Here is a 5,286-nt window from a genome sequence, read left to right as displayed (position 1 = left end):
AAAAAAAAAAAAAAAAAAAAAAAAAAAAAAAAAAAAAGAACAATGTAACAATAATAGAGATTTCAATACTTTCCATTCAATAATGGATACAACAACTAGAGAGAAGATCAGCAATGAATTACAAGACTTAAGCAACAATATAAATCAACTGAACCTAACATATTTATGAAACACTCTACCACCCAACAATAGAGTAAACACTTTTTGAAGTCAACATGGAACATTATCCAGAGACCCTATATTAGGCCATAAAACAAGAATTAATATAATTAAAAGGATTTAAACCATACAAAGTATATTCTCCAACTAGGATGGACTCAAATTACAAAGCAACAATATAAGGAAATTTGAAGCATCCAATATGTAGAGACTGAATAACACACGTGTAACCAATCCATGAGTCAAAGGGGATGTTAGAAAATTAAAAGACAACAGGCAGGCGCGGTGGCTCATGCCTGTAATCCCAGCACTTTGGAAGGCTGAGGTGGGCGGATCACCTGAGGTTGGGAGTTCGAGACCAGACTGACCAACATGTAGAAACCTTGTCTCTACTAAAAATACAAAATTAGCCAGGCATAGTGGTCCATGCCTGTAATCCCAGCTACTTGGGAATGCTGAGGCAGGAGAATCGCTTGAACCTGGGAGGCGGAGCTTGCGGTGAGCCGAGATCGTGCCATTGTACTCCAGCCTGGGCAACAAGGGCGAAACTCCGTCTCAAAAAAACAAACAAACAAGCAAAGAAAACACAACATATCAAAATTTACACAATGCCGATAAAGTAGTGGTTAAAAGAAAATTTATAGCTTCTAATTCTTATAATAGAAGAAAGGTCTCAATCAATAATCTAGGTTTTATCATAAAATCAGGAAAAGGAGTAACCCAGACCAAAGATAAGCAGAATAAGGAAATAATAAATGATGCCATTGCTGGACCTCAAAAACATGCTAAATGAAAAGAGTCAGATCACTTATATATGTCCAGAAAAGCCAAATTCACTGAGAGAGTAGATTAATTGTTGCCTAGGGCTATCAATGGGTATGAACTGGAAATGGGTTGAGAGATCTTAAGGTGGGGGGTAGGGATGAAAATGTTCTAACACTTATTTATGATGATGGTTGCACACACTTGGTAGTTACTAAACGTCACTGCATTACACATTTATTTAAGGGTGATTTTGAGGGCATCCAAAATAAACCACAAAAAACTTTTTTTTTTTTTTGAGATGGAGTCTCGCTCTGTCGCCCAGGCTGGAGTGCAGTGGCCGGATCTCAGCTCACTGCAAGCTCCGCCTCCCGGGTTCACGCCATTCTCCTGCCTCAGCCTCCCGAGTAGCTGAAAACTTTTTTTAAGAAGCCATAAACACAGAAGGACTGGGAAACCATAAAAGAGTCACATACAAAAAAATGTGGGATGTTATAATGCAGATAGATGAATAAAAGAAAAGCAGATCCCAGAAAAGTGAAGTCTAAGGCAGCAGAGGGTAGAATCTGAGAACTGACTCAGTTTCTACTTGCAGAACCTCCAAAGCTCAGCAATTGGCAGCACTAGATACCTCTGGAGGTGAAGGGGCAGTTAAAATAAGGAGGATTGGTTAAATGTCCATAGGCAGTTCTCCTTGGTCTGGGCAGAAGTTTGTTTAGTATGTGGAAAACGTATAACAGAAGGTCTCTGGCCACGGAGACGTCAGGTGGATCTCAAGGAAGTTGTTGCAACAGACACAGAGGATCATACGAATGAATGGAAAACCAATGACAGATTTCCCAGACTCCCTCCATTCAGCTCCCAGAACACTCACAGCATGGCTTTCCCTTCCATGTGTGAACCTTCTCTGGGAAAATACAAGCCACCCAAAGAAGAAAAACCAATAGATAACTGAACTCAGATGTTCCCCAACCAATTACCTGGAAAATCACCCTGCAATGGGGGATCAACAAGCCCTACTCAGGCACTTAGGGCTACCAATCAACTTTTCATCTCTCACTAAAAAACAAGAATACTGTGGCAGCCACTCTCTAAAATGACCCTAATTAATAATTGCTGATCCCTAAAAAGAACACCCTTGTGTAGTCCCTGCTACCCTGAATAGGGCTAACTGCTGTAAGGATAGTACCTATCTGAAGAATACAACTGCAGACACAGAGGTGAGCAAAGAATTTTTAAAATTCGTAAAATTGAGACCTGCATTCCAGATTGAAAGGGCTCACCATTGTGAAATTTTAGAACACCAGGAATGAGAAGATGCTATAAACTTCCAGAGAAGAAAAATAAAAAACAAAGCAACAATAAAGGCCTTACGAAAAGATCAAAAATTGGAATTACTTTGGACTTCCCAATAGCTATTCTAGAAAATCAAGAAAATGAAGCAATGCCTTCAAAATCTAAAGGAAGCTAACTTTTAACTTAGAATTTGATATCCTGGCAAATTAAAAAACGTAAAATGAAAATTCCAGGGGCCGGACATGGTGGCTCATGCCTGTAATCCCAGCACTTTGGGAGGCTGAGGTGGGTGGATTGCTTGAGCCCAGGAGTTTGAGACCAGCCTGGGCAACATGGTGAAACCCCGTTTCTACAAAAAATACAAAAATTAGCTAGGTGTGGTGGCGCACACTGGTAGTCCCAGCTACTCGGGAGGCTGAGACAGGAGAATTGCTTTAACCCGGGAGGCGGAGGATGAAGGGAACCGAGATTGCACCATTGCACTCCAGCCTGGGTGACAACAGTGAAACTCCGTCTCAAAAAAAAAAAAAAAAAAAAAAAAATTAGTCAGGCGTGGTGGTGCATGCCTGTAGTACTAGCTACTTGGGAGGATGAGAAATGGGATGATCACTTGAGTCTAGGAGGTCGAGGCTGCAGTGAACCAAGATGGTACCACAGCACTCCAGGCTGGGCAACAGAGCAAGACTCTGTCTCAAAAAAAAAAAAAAAAAAAAAAATCTACCTCCTATAAACCCATTTGGAAGGAAATTGCCCTAGGATTCATTATACCATAAGAACAGAATATAGTAACAAAGAACATTCCAGATACAGGAAAATGGGTGATTCAACACAAGAGAGAAGCTAAAGGAACCTGCAGAATGATGGTGTCTTATTCAACTTGGGCTGACATAATAACAGTGCTGTGTGCCAGGTGGCCTAAACAACAGAAATTGATTCTCTCAGCTCTGGAGGGTTGGAATCTGAGTTCCACGTCCCAGCAAGGTACATCTGTGGTGAGAGCTTTCTTCCTAACTTGAGATGGCAGCCCTCTTACTTTTTCTTCACAAGGCACAAGGGGGTGGGGGTAGGACAGGACAGAGTGAGAGTGAGAGCGAGAATGCGTATATGAGCCTGGGCCTGCCTGAGACAGAGTGATCTCTAGTACTTCTTCTTTGAAAGGGCACCAATCATGTCATGAGGGCCCTAACCTCGTGATCTCATTTAACCTTAATTAATTCACAAGGCCCCATCTCCAAATGTCATCACATTAGAGATGAGGGCTTCATCATTCGAATTATGGGGAGAACCCAAACATCAGTCCATCATATATTGGTCAAGGGAGATGCCTGGATGATAAGCATGGGAGTAGCCACCTTCAGTAAGATGAAATTGACAGAACATCTCAAGTATATGCATTGAAGGTCTTAAGGGTGAAGCTTGGAAAAATGTTGAGGTTGAATTAGAGATCAGTACATGAAAGCAAAAACAATAATAATAATAACAAAAGCTGAAAAACAATAAATACAGGACACATTTTCAGCAGACACATTTCGCAAGATACAGCTCACCTCTGGTCATAATCATAGTAAATACCAAAGACTTATGTTACTAAGTTTATGATATAATAATTACTGGGAAAATGAGATATAGAAGGGTACACATGTGTGGTGAGAGCAGAAGATAGAACTACATACTCATCTTCCACTGGACAGAGGCAACAGAAAATGGCCAAACCTGAAAAATCATGGAGCAACAATGCAACTATGAGGTTAAGATGTGGAGATAAACATCAAAACAACCAACTTAAAAAGCTCAACTCTTTGGAAGAGTGATTTTTTTTTTTCTTCAAGACGGAGTCTCACTCTGTCTCCAGGCTGGAGTGCAGTGGTGTGATCTCAATTCACTGCAACCTCTGACTCCCTGGTTCAAGCGATTCTCCTGCCTCAGCCTCCTGAGTAGCTGGGATTACAGTCACGTGCCACCATGCCCAGCTAATTTTTGTATTTTTGGTAGAGACGGGGTTTCATCATGTTGCCCAGGATGGTCTCGATCTCCTGACCTCATGATCCACCCGCCTCAGCCTCCCAAAGGAAGAGTGATTTCATACCCTCTCGAATGTGTTAACTGCTTTGGAGGGGCAGGGCATGTGCACAGAGATTTCTACCTGTGTAGACCCATCCTCCCATGGTAGCTTCTCTCAGTTACATGGACAAAGCACCACTGATAGAGAGCACCCAACAGAGGCAAGACCCAAAAAGACCCGTCCTCTAATGCATCCCTCACTCCCATGGCATTTCCACCACAGAAAGTCCTTTCTATTACAGGAATAATACCAAAGAGTTTACTCCCAAGGCAGTGACAGTCCTAAGTAAAGACTGCTGGATTTGGAATCAGGAACTCTACAGTCAAAGCTTTGCTCTGCCTCTTCCCTGGGACTACTTACTGACATGCACACATCTGTTTCCTCATCTAGAAGAGGGAGAACATGCGGTGGCTATAAGAGGGCTGTGGTGAGAACAAGTTAAACAAAAGAAGTAAACATGCTTTGTAAATTGCGGCGTGTAAGTTGCATGGATTAGGGAAACTCTCCCACACTCACACTGCATAACTCTGACTTCTTTCCCCAGTGGCATCCAAAGTCCTTTAGTTGGTGCATGAGCCAGAAATTCCCTGGTGTGTTCATTGCCTGGTACACCTGGTATGCAATCTTCTGGCTTAGCCTCATCTTCCTAAACAAAGGGAACAAGGTGTAAACAGCATGGCAAGAGAGCGCTGGGATTCTCTCCTGCTTCCCTTGGAGTCACCCTCACCTGGCTTTTTCCTGGGCTGTGGGTGCCAAGGTCATCTTAATTACCCCTCAAAACTAGAAAGAAAGACAGTTACACTAGATCAAAAAAACAGGAAACAAATGTACCAGAAGAACTACACCAAAAACAATGTAGCTGTTCTTAGAGAAGTTACTGGTGAAGCAGAAAAAATCTGTCCTTAATACAGCAATGACTTGGTGAGCTCCAAATTTTGATGTAAATTAGATTCTAAGGTTTTTTTTTTTTTGAGACGGAGTCTCGCTCTGTTGCCCGGGCTGGAATG

At 42.0% G+C, this 5,286-nt stretch overlaps 1 pseudogene across 1 annotated transcript in view; it reads right to left on the bottom strand.

Moving 5' to 3' along the window:
• LOC108523891 (retinitis pigmentosa 9 protein-like) overlaps nucleotides 1–5,286 on the bottom strand; it is a 34,646-nt pseudogene that overhangs the window by 8,827 nt on the left and 20,533 nt on the right. Inside the window, exon 3 of the transcript XR_001883921.1 lies at nucleotides 4,796–4,925. The product of XR_001883921.1 is annotated as a retinitis pigmentosa 9 protein-like (transcript). The remainder of the gene's footprint in view (nucleotides 1–4,795; nucleotides 4,926–5,286) is intronic.

Source organism: Rhinopithecus bieti, unplaced genomic scaffold (genome assembly GCF_001698545.2).
Source record: "Rhinopithecus bieti isolate Rb0 unplaced genomic scaffold, ASM169854v2 scaffold_79104, whole genome shotgun sequence".
In the NCBI taxonomy this organism is placed as follows: domain Eukaryota; kingdom Metazoa; phylum Chordata; class Mammalia; order Primates; family Cercopithecidae; genus Rhinopithecus; species Rhinopithecus bieti.
Note: the sequence above shows the minus strand (reverse complement) of the source record. Positions and strands in the feature narration are given on the sequence as shown.